This window comes from Podarcis filfolensis, assembly GCF_964270895.1.
Source record: "Podarcis filfolensis genome assembly, chromosome: 5".
Lineage (NCBI taxonomy): Eukaryota > Metazoa > Chordata > Lepidosauria > Squamata > Lacertidae > Podarcis > Podarcis filfolensis.
In genome coordinates, this window is record NC_139608.1 from 98,298,779 (window position 1) to 98,314,290 (window position 15,512).

General features: G+C 41.3%; 1 protein-coding gene across 10 annotated transcripts in view; it reads left to right on the top strand.

Moving 5' to 3' along the window:
- Positions 1–15,512, top strand: part of LOC310763568 (uncharacterized protein) — a 197,420-nt gene that overhangs the window by 113,673 nt on the left and 68,235 nt on the right. For 2 of the 10 annotated variants that reach the window (XR_014548654.1, XR_014548659.1), the window contains one exon: positions 4,098–4,204. The exons of the other annotated variants lie outside the window; for them this stretch is intronic. The gene's annotated coding sequence lies outside the window, so the exon portion shown is untranslated. Of the gene's footprint in view, positions 1–4,097; positions 4,205–15,512 lie in introns of those variants that run through there. 10 annotated transcript variants of the gene reach the window in all.

The following is a 15,512-nucleotide window of genomic DNA, read 5'->3' on the forward strand; positions in this document are numbered from 1 at the left end:
GAAAATTAAGCTGACTGCACTATAGTGCTAGAGATCATACAGGAGAATTATTCCATGGTTATGCAGTCTGTATATAACACCTAGAGAAAGCAAATAACCAAGAGCTTTAGCATTTAAGCAGTTTTAAAATACAGCAGTTGGGAATTACTCAGTTTCTCTTGTAATTAATCATTAGAAGCACAGTGCAAAGCAACTGTTACGTTTATTTTATTAATGATGAACTGTGATTTGATCCATGGAATAAGATGATATTTTTTTAAATAATGTTTTATTAAGTTTAACAATAAAAAAATACATCCAAACATAATACAATAAACACACAGAAAAGAAAGAACACAACACACAAAAAAGAACAATCAATAACACCACAAATGACATAAATAACATAAGACAAACACAAATCATTTTTTTCTAGTTATTCATCTTTGATTAACTTATTTTCCTGACTTCCTCACGCCTCCCTTTTTTGTATCCCTCTTTAACAGTTAGCTCAGCAAATACATATCGTATTACTTTATCCTTAAATATTTTACCTCCCAAATTTATAATTTCCAATTTTTATCTCTTGTTACTAGAACTTCTTCTTTTTATTTCAATATCATCCACATTCATACATTTTACAGTACTTCTGTAAATAAATTTTAAATTTCCTCCAATCTTCTTCCACCAACTCTTCTCCCTGGTCTCGGATTCTGCCAGTCATCTCAGCCATTTCCATATAGTCAATTACTTGCATCTGCCATTCTTCCAAGGTGGGTAGATCTTGCGTCTTCCAATGCTTCGCAATAAGTATTCTTGCTGCTGCTGTAGCATACATAAAGAAAGTTCTATCCTTCTTTGGCACCAATTGGCCAACTATGCCTAGGAGAAAGGCCTCTGGTTTCTTCACAAATGTGCATTTAAGCACCTTTTTTCATTTCATTATAAATCATTTCCCAGAAAGCCTTAATCCTCGGACATGTCCACCAAAGGTGAAAGAATGTACCTTCAATTTCATTACATTTCCAACATTTATTCTCCGGCAAATGGTAGATTTTTGCAAGCTTGACTGGGGTCATGTACCACCTATACATCATTTTCATAATATTCTCTCTTAAGGCATTACATGCCGTAAATTTAATCCCGGTGGTCCACAACTGTTCCCAGTCAGCAAACATAATGTTATGTCCTAAACCTTGTGCCCATTTAATCATGGCAGATTTTACCGTTTCTTCCTCAGTACTCCATTTCAACAGCAGATTATACATTCTTGATAATATCTTAGCATTGGGTTCTAACAGTTCTGTTTCCAACTTTGATTTTTCCACCTGAAAGCCAATTTTCTTATCTTGATTATAAACCTCTCTTATTTGAAAATAATGTAACCAGTCTCGCACCTTCCCTTTGAGCTTATCATAACTCTGCAATTTCAACTTGTCACCTTCCTGTTCCAAGATTTCACAATACTTTGGCCTGAAATAAGATGATATTTTGTGGGAGAGGAGTCAGACATCAGTTAATTAACCATGGGGATCAAATGATATCGTCCTCCTGCCCACTGCCTCCTGTGCCCACCCTTTGGACTCCTGCTTGTCCCTGTAATCTGGTCCAGAAAAGCATTAGGTATAACCTACAAACCCTCAAGTGCCTAGGGAACTCAGATACCTCATTGAATGCCTCTTGCCATACAAACCTACTTGGTCATCCTTAGAGACCTGCCTCTAAGCAGTGTTAGAAAATCGGATATATAAACTAGGCTAATATATGACTCCTTAAACCAGGGTTACTGTCGCCAAAACAGAATGCCTAGTTGCCATTTTTGGGCCAGACTGCTCAAAAGTTGTATTTTTCAATATGATTTTTTGGTTCCTGGAATTCATTCTGATTGTGCAAATAAAATATAATGGGTAGAATTCTACAGGATGTGTTGCAAGTGTCAACAGTCAATATCCAACAATCCCCAGGCATGCATCTCCAGATGGTGGAGATGTCAGGTGCAGTGGCGTAGCGTGGGGGGTGCAGGGGGGGCCGGCTGCACCGGGCGCAACATCTGGGGGTTAGGGTTAGGGGGCGCAAATCCACAGGTTAGGGGGCGCAAATCCACGGGTTAGGGGTGCAAATTACTTGCCTTGCCCCGGGTTCTGACAACCCACGCTACGCCACTGGTCAGGTGCCATCCTTGGTCACAAGTAGCCGATAGCCAGGTGCAAAGAGTGCCTGGTGCCTGGTGAATTTTGAATGCTGCCTCTAAGTTCCCCCCTCCCCCAGCAGAAGAATGTCAGGTGGCAGCAAGAGAGAGGGCCTTCTTAATGACACCCCCCCCCCCAGCTTATTGAATGCTCTATCCAAAGAATCTCACCTGGTGTTCACATTAACATATTTTTGGTGCCAGGCTTTTGAATGATTTTAAACATCTTTATTGCAGTTTCTATTGGCTATTTTTTAATCTGATCAATTCGTGTTGGTGCTGCTGCTGCTGGGGAAATGTTTCTGATTATTGCAGTGATTCTTTATAATAGCAGATGTGTTGTGTTTTTTATATTTCTTCTCTTTGACTGATTGCTATTGAATTACTATTTGGTAGTTGGCTTCAGGCTTTGGTGCAAAGCGATGAATGCATTGACTTATTGTTATACATTGGTCTTTATTGAGCTTTTGTCACTAAGGGCAAGTGACAAAGGGTTCAAGCCGCATAGTGCACATCAATCACCAGACTTTCAAATCGTAAGTAGAATAATAGAATCAGCAGAATTCGGCCCATGACTTCCTGTTCGCTTGGTTCATCTTCCTCTTACTGATGAGCTGTAGCCTATCCCCTGCTACTATCATGTTCAGCCACTTTGTTAACTCGAAAACTAACTTTCTGAAATCCATTACTGTTTCCACTTTATTGACACATACATACAGTACAATGTTAGTCTTTTGTGATAAAGATAAATGTGTTTGGCACTGGATACTAACTGTTAATAATCTTTTCATTACAAAATGGCATGGGTTTTAGTAGACAGCAACCTACTTCATCAGTTCTTTTTGGTACTTTGAAAAGGAGCTAGCTAATGCCAGTGCCTTGGAGTCAGGACTCTGCTTATCAAAGAGAACTACTTGCACCCATCCATTCCTATTGGTTCTGGTGTACTGCTGTCCAGATTTTTAACATCTCTTATGAAGAAGGCTAGTCGTACGGAATCTGTTCACAATTACAGCAGCGCCTTGGTTGTCGAACGGCTTGGCTCCTGAACAAATTGGCTCCCAAATGCCACAAACCCAGAAGTGGGTCGAACCGACTTCCGGAACGGATTAAGTTTGACAACGAAGGTACCACTGTATTCTAATAATAGTAGGAAAGTGGATCTTTTTATACCTGTTTCTGCTCTCCCTCCATTCCTTCTTGATTAGCAAATTGTTCAATAGATGACTGGGTAGAAACATAAAGTGAGGCCTGTGTATTACAGGCGTTTTCCATGTTTATCAGACTTGTATAGGAAAAATGTTTGATACAACCTGTGGTGCTGCATTTAATAGGGATATTGGACATCATCCTCTATGTGTCCTTGAATTGACATTGAGTCTGCAACTGGCATAAGTTCTCCTACAACCTTGGTGGAGGAGCAGATACTAGATGTTCCGAATGTCATTGTGGAATCTCTCCCTCCTAGTAATCTACTCCTGTGGTCACACAATACGAAAAGGCAAATCTGTGCTTTCCACTAGCTGTACAAGCAACAAGGACCTCTTGATGTCTTTTGGTCTTGTCAGGTGAGCTTGTATAGGATGACTTTCCCAGATGTCAGGCTTGGAAAACCAAACTATTCCATGCTAGGAAAAATTGGAAGGGGATTGAAAACAAAACTACTAAAATCATAATGTCATCATGCAAAGCTGTGGTATGACTGCACTTGGAATACTATGTACCATTCTGGTTACCTCACCTCAAAAAGAATATTGTAGAAAAGGCTCAGAAAAGAACAAGGTGATCAAGAAGGATGGAGGAAAAGTGGCAGCATTGGGGCCTTTTTAGCTTACAGACAAGGGAAGTAAGAGGTGACATTGTAGAAGTTTATAAAATTATGTATGGTGTGGAGAAAGTGGATAGAAGTTTCCCTCCCTCTCATTACTAGAACCCAGGACCATCCCTTGAAAGTGAATGTTGGAAGATTCAGGACAGACAAGAAGAGGAACTTCATCTCAGTGCATAATTATGCTATGAAATCCACTCCCTCAAGATATCATAGAATCATATCATAGAATCATAGAGTTGGAAGAGACCACAAGGGCCATCGAGTCCAACCCCCTGCCAAGCAGGAAACACCATCAGAGCACTCCTGACATATGGTTGTCAAGCCTCTGCTTAAAGACCTCCAAAGAAGGAGACTCCACCACACTCCTTGCCAGCAAATTCCACTGTCGAACAGCTCTTACTGTCAGGAAGTTCTTCCTAATGTTTAGGTGGAATCTTCTTTCTTGTAGTTTGGATCCATTGCCCCGTGTCCGCTTCTCTGGAGCAGCAGAAAACAACCTTTCTCCCTCCTCTATGTGACATCCTTTTATATATTTGAACATGGCTATCATATCACCCCTTAACCTCCTCTTCTCCAGGCTAAACATGCCCAGCTCCCTTAGCCGTTCCTCATAAGGCATTGTTTCCAGGCCTTTGACCATTTTGGTTGCCCTCCTCTGGACACGTTCCAGTTTGTCAGTGTCCTTCTTGAACTGTGGTGCCCAGAACTGGACACAGTACTCCAGGTGAGGTCTGACCAGAGCAGAATACAGTGGCACTATTACTTCCCTTGATCTAGATGCTATACTCCTATTGATGCAGCCCAGAATTGCATTGGCTTTTTTAGCTGCCGCGTCACACTGTTGGCTCATGTCAAGTTTGTGGTCAACCAAGACTCCTAGATCCTTTTCACATGTACTGCTCTCAAGCCAGGTGTCACCCATCTTGTATTTGTGCCTCTCATTTTTTTTGCCCAAGTGCAATACTTTACATTTCTCCCTGTTAAAATTCATCTTGTTTGTTTTGGCCCAGTTCTCTAATCTGTCAAGGTCGTTTTGAAGTGTGATCCTGTCCTCTGGGGTGTTAGCCACCCCTCCCAGTTTGGTGTCATCTGCAAATTTGATCAGGATGCCCTTGAGTCCATCATCCAAGTCGTTGATAAAGATGTTGAATAAGACCGGGCCCATATGTATACAAGATGTAGTGGTGGCCATCAGCTTGAATGGCTTTAAAAGAGGATTAGACAGACACTGGCTACCAACCTTGATGGCTGTGGTCTACTTTCAGTGCTTCTGTACTAACGTCCTGCTTGCAGGCTTCTCATCTGGTTGGCTGCTGTTAGAGGATTCTGGACTATGTGGGCCTTTTGCCTGACCCAGCAGGACTTTCCTTGGGCAATATTTGAGCTTTAAAATGTTTCTTCATATATTTCAATATGAGTTTGCTGAGGTTCAACTTCCTGAGTCAGGAAATACAGCATCTCTCTGTGTGATACAGTTGTCTGTCTGCACAGGCAGTTTTAACGTGTACAGTTTTTTACACATACAGTTGTAACATATGAAGTGGTCCTTAGGAGTTTGTTAAGTAACTGAAGAATGTGAAATAAAGGTATGGGTATACCAAGAAAGAACATCTTGGTATTAACCATTTCTGTTTTAACTTATTAATTTTGTACTTTCCTATTGATTTTATCTTTGTGTGTATATGGAAAATTTGAAATAAATATTTTTACAATGCCTATTTGGAGCTCCAGCTTATGTCAATTTGACTTTTAATTAAAAAGGAAAGTTGGTTTTTCTGTGAAGAAAACGCCATAGTAATTCATTTTCAGATCTCCCTGCTGCTTTGATCCCATTTTTGTCCTCAGGCATCAGTGTGGGCAGGTGCTAATAAAAGCTTTTTACTGTATTGGCAGTGCCAGGTGCTGTACCTCCGTAGAAGTAAGATTAATTTTCTATTTCTGGCTCTCCTAAACCCTAACCCTGCCATCCTTTCCGTGTAGGCTCCCAGATTCACCCACAATGACCTGATTGTGCTGAGCATGTGCTGTTCGGAAAACCTATTTGTTTGAATAATATGTAATAATGATTCCAAGTTGAAATGTGGAAATTATTTTCAATAAGTCTGGTGTGAAATCAAAGATTAAATGTGTGTGTGTGTGTGTGTGTGTGTGTGTGTAAATAGCCCTAGGTTTCTATTTTTATCTCTATACCACAGATCCATGGACTGCAGGATCTTGTATTTAGTGCAGAATTTTGTTAATTACTGCACTGTTTTAAAAAATAAGAAAGTTGCTGGCCTTTATAGCTGCAGCAATACACTTCAGAATGGGTGGCAGCTGGTGAATAAAATTTTCATGAATTGAGGAGGGTACATTTCAGTGCCAAATGTATCTCATTTTGCTTCCCATAAATAGAAAAGAAGAATATACAGTGCAAAATAAAATAAAAAGCATTGCAGATTTGCTCGATTTCCATGGAATTCCTGTTGTGGAAGTTGAATTTCTTGGGCACGTATTTTTTTATTCTTTAGTATGGAGTACAACAGAGATATCCTTCCTTCAGCAAAATGCAGGAAGTGCATCTGGGTAAAACCAAAGGTTTACAACATAAAGACACAAAATACAAAATACATAACAATAAAAGAACAATAACACGCACATAGACACACTCATTTAAAAGGCCATAGATCGTTTAACACTCAAAGGCCTGGTTGAAGAAATAGATTTAGAACATATTTCCTGCATTTCCGTGGGCTAAACTAGCTGATCCAACTCTACAATTCTATAGAAAAAGATATATTTGTAACTAAGCAAAGTGTTTATCTCCATCTTTGGTCTGTTCTCTGAAGACTTAGAAAGCATTTGGCTGACTGGTGCAGTCAGTGTAATTGCTAACTTGCTGTTGCCAATAGAAAGAGCACACCATCCTAGCATAGGAGCAGTGCCCACTCCTATGGGAAGTTGCTTCGTGTGCAGTAGAGCTCCCCCCCCCCATGTGTGCACACCACTGAGCCAGGCAGTGTTGTTGGGACATCTGGGTACCTCGCAAACAGAAACATGTAGCTCATCTGCATCAAGGTGAAAGGTAACTAGGGATCAGGAGTCCAGACTTTCCTTTCCTGAGAATGGCCTGGGGGACTAAGGTGTGTATATGTACTCATGCTCTAAAGGTGGGGGGTGTGTTGCTCCTAAGAGGTGCAGCAAGGCCAGGCCATGGCTGGTACCTAGACCAATGTTTCAAAATTTATTTTTTCATACTAATTTTGGTATTGTTTTATAGTGCTAGTTTAAAATTGTATATAACTTTTCCCTGCCCTAGCATGGGAGTACATTTGTGAGGCTAGAAAGCAGAGTACGAAATGCAACAGTGAATATGTAGATTAAACTATGCAGAACCAGATTTATATATTAAATTAGAGATGTCAGCAAAGTTCTCCAAACCAAAATATGAAATTATACTTGGGAGCTTATAAAAGCACACCTCGGGTGAGAGGCAAATCCTGAGATTATTCTTTAGCTCAGATCAAAATCCCACCTGGCAAGCAATTCCTCACTCTCCCCATCCACCTGACACTTTGCCCTTTCCTGTTCCCCAAATCCATTTCACCCCCGTCTCAAAACACATTGACCTCTAACCCCTTCCTTACCTTTAAGAAGCAACAGCAGCAAACGCCGTTGCAGCAGGTCCTCAGGAGAGCTCCATTTTCCTTGTTTATCCTTGTTTATATCCAGTTCGGAGAACTGAGGCTTTGTGTGGCTTGAAACAAGGTTCTTTATTCTTTCATGTACTGTATTACTGTATTTTTTGCCCTATAGGACGCACTTTTTCCCCTCCAAAAATGAAGGGGAAATGTGTGTGCGTCCTATGGGGCGAATGCAGGCTTTCGCTGAAGCCTGGAGAGCGAGAGGGGTCGGTGCGCACCAACCCCTCTCGCTCTCCAGGCTTCAGGAAGCTATCCGCAAGCCTTGCAAGCCCGGTGGGAGTTCCCGCGGGCTCGCAAGGCTTGCGGGCAGCAGCCTGTAGCCCACAAGCTTGAGGGACAGCGGGGAGGCGGAGCACCGCTTTCCCGCTGTTCCCCGGCCTGGTTTGGATTCCCCAACCTGGTTTGGGGGGGGGAAATAAAGGGATTTTTTTTCCCTTTGTTCCCCCCCCCAAAAAACTAGGTGCGTCCTATGGGCCGCTGCACCCTATGGGACGAAAAATACGGTACCTTATTTCCTTGATTTGCTATGTCTGCTTCGGAACACATATCTTTCACATACTGCAGAAGATTGAATAATCTGAAGCAGACAGTAATATTTGAGAGCTGTATACAAGAATAACAATAATACAATGCAATTGTCTTATGAAGTTATTAAATAGTTATAAAGGAAATAAAGAGCAGCTAAATTATTTATTTAAAATATTTCATTATAAAACATTTATCATTCTAGAAGAAAAAACAGTTATCATTAGTTTTTACAATTTTCCCATAATCCTCCCCCATTGGGAACTAAATTTAAAATCCCCCAGAAAAATGTGGAAGGTAAACCTAATTTTCCAATCATTTTCATGCCACCACACCCAGACCCTTATATCTATACCTCCCAGTAAAGTTTTGACTTGCACATCCAAGCCCTGCACTTCACCCCAGGCCTTACCAGCTAACAGGCTATATGCAGATTATCCGCAGAGCTGTCCTTGTTATTGCTGTCTGTCTATCTTGGTAGATCACAAGTTCTGCAGGTGGAAGGACCACTTCACAAACACTCAGGGCAGTTGCCCTAGTGGGAGACATTAGGAACTGAATTCATCTCAATTTGCAGTCTACCTCAGGTACCTAGACCATCCCCAGATTTCATTTTTTGTCACATGACAGTGTAGATGGAATCTAGGACCTGCCTTACGGTTTTGGAATGCCACTGTTACAAAGCTTTATTGTGAGCTCTTTTTCCAATTTTTCTAAATTTCAGAATACAAGTTAATCTCATTTCTACTATTCTCATTTATACTATGTCTTATCAGGTTTCAGATTCCTCCCTCCCCCCAAATTACATGTATTCAGATTAATTAGCTGCATCCAGTTCATGAAGAGCCTTGCCAAAAAAGTTTCATTCCCAAGCAAGTAATGACACAAAAAACATATGTCTATTCCACATAGCATCCTAAACAGGAAGGTGGGCCTTGTGGCCTCAGTTCCAAAAGACAGGAAATGATGCTTCTATTCCTAGCTTTATTCCCACTTTCCTGTGTGACCTTTGGCAAGTCACTCAATCTCCCCATTTATCTGTTCTGCTAAGTGTACAGTTGTGATAATTATATCTCATGTGGGCAATATAGTTGTGGCAATTTAAATTGCTGAAAGAAAAGTGCCTAGGTAAGAATTTCTACAGTGGCACAAGATATCATATGCTGATGTTCTTTTCATTGTAGAGCCAAAGATCTTACACATTAAAAAAATTATATATCAGTACCAGATAATGCTGCTGAATTCAGATCAATAATTAGAGTATCACCTTTCCCTCATTGAATATGACAACGCACAACAACAACAAAAATTAGGCATTTTCAGTGGGAACTCTTCCACAAGCAGAGAAGAGGATCAGGATGCAACAGACCAGATGTTCCAATAGGACGAGGAATACACCTAGTAGTGGGGGAGGGGAATCAAAAGCATGGCTGAAAGCAAATGAGCCATGTCAGACCCGACTGGGATTCCTCTGCAGTGAATCTGACTTGGATAAATCCTTCTTAACTCCCAAATAATCTCTAGCCAGTTTGCAGTGCATTTTTGCACATTGTCCTGGGTGCAATTTCAAATTTTGAGGAAAAAATTAAGAAATGAGAATCTAATTTGTGGTCATCAGCTTAACTATTTATGGTTTATGACTACAGTCATACCTTGGATCCCGAATGCCCTGGAAGTCAGACGTTTTGGCTCCCGAACACCGCAAACCCAGAAGTGAGTGTTCCAGTTCTTTTGGAACCTGAACATCCAATGGGGCTTCTGCGGCTTCCTGCAGCCAATCAGAAGCCATGATTTGGTTTTCACATGTTTTGGAAGTCAAACAGACTGTTTGACTTCCAAGGTACGACTGTATGTTGAATTACAACTCGCTCTTTCTTCCATAGCCTTGCCTTTCTTAGTATATAGTTTTGCTTTTTTGGCTATCAAATAAATAAATGGCTAGTATTGCAGGAATAGAATCAGAAATTTTAGATACAGTTTCTTTGGTTGTGGAAGGAGAAGTGCCAGAGATGACTAGAGCCTCTTCTAAAGCCAACAACATGTTTTTCTGTTGCACACTGCCCCGTGATCGTCAGATGAAGGGCTATATGTAAATTTAATAAATAAATAAAATAAGAAAGCTTTTCTCCACAGTTGGTACGCAAAGCAAGTGGGCTGTAGAAGGAGAACCGGGAGCTCTGTCCCTCCTTTGCCAGCACACTCACTCAACCTGGAGGGCATTTCTGGTCACCAAGTGGTTAAAAACAAGATGTTGTTGTTGTTTACTGAGCCAGTTGGTGTGTAGATAATTTCCTTTGCACTTAATCATCCGCTTATATTTCCCAGTGCCAGTCTGACATTGTTAGTCATTCTTCTGGATGTGTGTGAAAAGCACACACCCCCTCAGCAAACTAGCCATAAAATTATGTCTTCCTCACTGAAGGCAAAATTGAGTACACCTGTAATAACAGTGCAGTAAAATACTGTCCACCTATTTCTGGACGTTCGTCTGTGCTGCTTTCCAAGCACTCAGAGAAACTGAAGCCCGTGCCCTAGTATATATCATTTTCTTTAAAATAAGTGTGTTATTGTTGTGAAATCTTAAATATGCCTGACTGCATTTCCTTACAACCATTTCTTACCACCCCTCCTCTTTCTGCTATTCATTACCCTCGTTTCCTCTTTCTTTCCCTCTCTCTCTCTCTCTCTCTCTCTCTCTCTCTCTCTGTTTTCTTCTCTACTGCAATGGTGGTTGGAGCTCATTGGGACTAGTAGGGTGGAAGATAGGGGTACTTGGATCTACAGTGGTACCTCGGGTTAAGAACTTAATTCGTTCTGGAGGTCTGTTCTTAACCTGAAACTGTTCTTAACCTGAAGCACCACTTTAGCTAATGGGGCCTCCCACTGCCGCCACACGATTTCTGTTCTCATCCTGAAGCAAAGTTCTTAACCCGAGGTACTATTTCTGGGTTAGCGGAGTCTGTAACCTGAAGCGTCTGTAACCCGAGGTACCACTATAGTACCAAGAACAAGTATTTTTTTTAAAAAAAGAAAAAATTGTGCCAGTACTCACCATGAAGTTGTTACAGTAAGTGCCACACTTTTTAAATGGGGGGCAGGAGGTGCCGGTACTGTGTATCCTGGCATATCCCCAGAAAAAAGCACTGCCAATAACTAATTCTAGTTTTGTCCCCATCCTCCTCCCTGATGAGTTCTACAAAGGTAATACGGAGTCTAAGGAGGAGGAGGCGGCTGGCGGGCAGTCCCAGCAAGAGGGCACACACTTGGAGACTGGCTGAGGGCAAGCTCAAGCTGCTGAGACATTGCCCCTTTTATCCAATGTGCCAGCCTCCACTCTCTTGCTGTCAAATTTTAGGCTGTGTGCTCCTTGGGGCATGGATTTGTCCTTTTAAAAAGTTGTGTGAGAAGGCCAACATATTTGGTGAATATGTCAAATCCAGGTTATGAGGGGGCCTTACAACGCAGATGCCTCCCTCCAAACATTTGTGTTTGAGGGATTTCGTGTGTAGTTGTCTGAGATAGTAAGCAAATAAAGCACAGGTCTGATTCTGTGCTACAGCCAGACCTACAAAGAGGACCACAAACCCTTGCTTAGTTGTACGGCTGATAGAACAGCCAATAGCTTGCATTGATGGTGTTGCAGCTGAGAAACACTTCTTTTCCTAAAACCACCTTGTGAGCTTTTGGGTAGATATAATTTGAACTGGATATATGAAGCACATCTCTTCATACGTTAAAAACATGAAGGCTGTCTGTGGGATTAAAGGGGCAACAGGTGACACTTCTGGCCCCATCCCCAAGGTTGAATGGCTTTCTCCCCTGCCTTGGGATGTGCCCGGATGTCTGCCAAGGGAAGTCCTACGCATGTAGACCTCTGTGTGAGTAGATATCCATGGGAGCTGGAAACCCGATTAGAGAAAGCTATAGCTCCCAAGGAAGCCTTTGCAAATATCCATGTTCAATGCATTAATGTTGGAAGGAGCTGAAGGGTCAATGGTCATTCTAATGGTCAATCTAATGGAGCAGCCCCTTAATGCCCTGATTGCATGAGGAGGTCTGTAGTTTCACACTGCAAAGCTGGAGGTTTTGGTATTATTTTATTTTATATAACCTCAATCCCCACCACCACCCATCTGCATTTAGAGATGCTCTTGAGTCCTCTAAAGGGTTTTATAAATCCTATCTATGATTATTATTCTGTTCTTTCAGATCACTCTGGTATGCCATTAAACATTGCTAAATGCAAACAAGATATTGTGATAGTTAGATTTATGATTTCTATTCTAATGACAGTTGCCTACAAACAAAAAACTGACTGACTAACTTGATAGTCATGGTGACTTGATAGTTTATTGCTGGGGGCATGAACTCTGCTCCCTCTTCTGAACATTTTTAGCTATCATGCCAAATCACTGTTGATGAATATCATCCATGAGTATATCTAACTCATTTCTCAAAGCCATTTAAGTTGACTTTCAGCATTATTTTGTGATATGGCATGCTCACGAACCTTTGAACTGTTCATAGAATGAAATGGTCAGCAATAAAATGTTCTCAATTCACTTTCTATGAGGGAAGGAAACGGTGAAGGTTTTGCTGGAATAAACTCTGCACACAAATCTTAAAGCTCAGACAGGCTCTAGGCTGAGGACTAGGAAGGTTAAGTGAGAAGAGCCCTGTGTTTGGAGGAAGAGGGCGGAATCGGTAGTGAGATACAGGGACCTAAAGAAAAGTTAAATGAATGAACTGGAGTGTTGTGGGAGGGGAAGTGGAATAAAGAGGAGATGTGGAGTTGAGGAAAGGAGTGGGGAACAGGATAGGGCACAGAGCCAAGGTGAGTGCTAAATGTTCTATATAAAAAAGAAATGTGCTGAAGTTAGACAGGTGAAACTGCATGCCACCTCACCTCTAAAGCCCTAAATGGCTTGGGACCTGGCTACTGCCTTCTCATGAACCAACCCACTCTCTTCGTTTGACATAGGAGTGCCTTCAAGTTCCCTCACCATCTGAGGTAAGACAAATGGTAGCAGGTCAGGAAGCAGGTGTTAAGAATGCCCTTGCTGGAAAAGCTGGCCTGGTGTCAACTTTGATGCCTTCTCAAGATCGGGCAAAGATGCTCTTTTTTCATTTGCCCAAGCAGTCAAACATGTATTATAACTGTTTATAGTTTTGTCTTTGTACTCTGCTGAATTTATTGACTTTTAAGGCTGCTGTGGTTTTAAGGTTTTAGATGGAGTTTTTATGGTATTTCTTGTCTGCAACTGTACATTGCACAGGAGTCTTGCACTGAACTGCGTATAAATAGCTTGGAATAAACAAATTAAGCAAATATTAATGCAAAACATTGTGTTGTGTATCTAGTAGGAGTTTCCTGCTGCTGCTTTTGGACAAAACAGAGACCCTTATACTTATTTGATCTTCCTTCATTTTTGAAAGGAGGAGGCTGCAACAAATACTTTCTCAAATGACACAGGGCATCAAAAAATGTCCACTGTTGTAAGTGTTATCTGACATGGACAAAATTGCTATTTTAAGAGAAAGCAATATTTTGTAGCAGAGTCCCTGTAGTAAGACACTTTTAATTTCAAGTCCACCAACGCACATCTGAAAGGAACGGGAAGACATTGCATCATGTTACATTTTTAGAAAGGGCCTTATAATCACAAACTCTCCATGTAAAATTATTGTGAGGAGAATTAAAGTTAAGCTGTGATCCTCAAAGAACTTGGCATCTCCTGGGGCAAGAGCGCTATGACTATTATGAAGGTCAGCCATTTTTTGAAACTAGAAGCAGGTGCAAAAGCACAAAAGGATTGCTGAACTATTTTGAACATGGCAAAAGGGGGTGAGACAGAATGTGTGATTGACTTGCGCTTCCTGTTTCCCGCATCCTCAGTTGGGGCTGAAATTGAGCTATCACATGTCAGTGCCAGGAATGGGGGTGGGTGAGATGACAGCGTACAATATGAATTGCAAATGAAACAGAGAAGCTCCAGGAAGTGCACAACAGTTGTGCATAAAGGGGACCCTCCTCACTTTTTTGGGGGGGGGGGGTAATCTTGCAAATCACTCTGGAAAAGTTTGTGAATTCCACAAGCCTTTACTCTACCATTTGTGCTTTTGTTCCTTGTTTCCCCCTTTTGCAGTGTTTGTGTTGTGTTCTAAGAAAAAAAATGAGAGCTCATCAGCATAGTCTAATTCTAGTGTGTGAGGTGTGGGGAGTCCAGTTTAATGCCATTTTACTCAACAAAAAATGCTGAAGCTGACAAAGGCCAAGGGGACTCTGCCATTCAGACTGTCATTCAGTATACCTCTTTGAACATACCTAAAAACGCACAACATAGATATTTGTGGTAGCAAAATACGCCTTAAGATTCTAGCAAATCTAGTTCTCAAGTGGCTGTTCAATCAGTAATCATTATAAAGGATCATACACTGATCAAAAAGGCATCTAGTTAGTAGGAGTGAACGTTTTTTTGAACATGGCCATTCAGTGGAATAGGAGGGCAATGTTTAGAGACAAGATATACATAGATATATGTGAAATGTGTCCCTATTTCATCTTTCTAGCATTCTGGCTTCACATGTCCTGGGCGCTCATCTCAGAAGGCACATATGTAGTTTTAGCCATGCAGATATTCTTGAGTGTCATTATTGTCTGCAGTTGGTTTGCTTGCACAACATCTTGAACATTCTGCCGCTACTTTCCTCCTTGATTGATCTGACAGTAATGTTGAGCTGCTGCTTCTTCAGAACACTAATCAGAAACAGCAGATTTGTGGCTTTCACTCGGACTGAGCCAGCGGTTCTCCTGCTTGAAATCTGGAGGATGAAAGTTGCTCCAAAACTTGGGTGGGGGTGCTCCTCCAGGTAGCTAACTGGAAATGCTGCTGTGTGATGACACCTTGCCATTCTCTGGGAATTGTGGGAAATAAAAATGGCGGTTGCCAGTTATCCAGGAGAGCCGCTGTGGGCATGGCCCACATTTTTGTTCCTTTGCCAATAATAATAATAATAATAGTAATAATAATAACAAATTGATACCCTGCCCATCTGCCTGGGTTTCCTCCTTCCCCCCAAAATTCCACTGCCTGCAACTGGGTGAACAGTGAACAGGGGTGCCAGTTTTGGTCAGTCCTATGTTTGTTGTTGTTCTGTTGTTATTATGGTTATTATTTATTTATACCATGCCTTTTCCCCTGATGGGACTTAAGGTGTCTCATATAAAAATGAGAACTAAAAACGTAGGAAAAACATTAAAAATAAGTCAACATTGTTAGAAGTAAAACTATATACAGTGGTACCT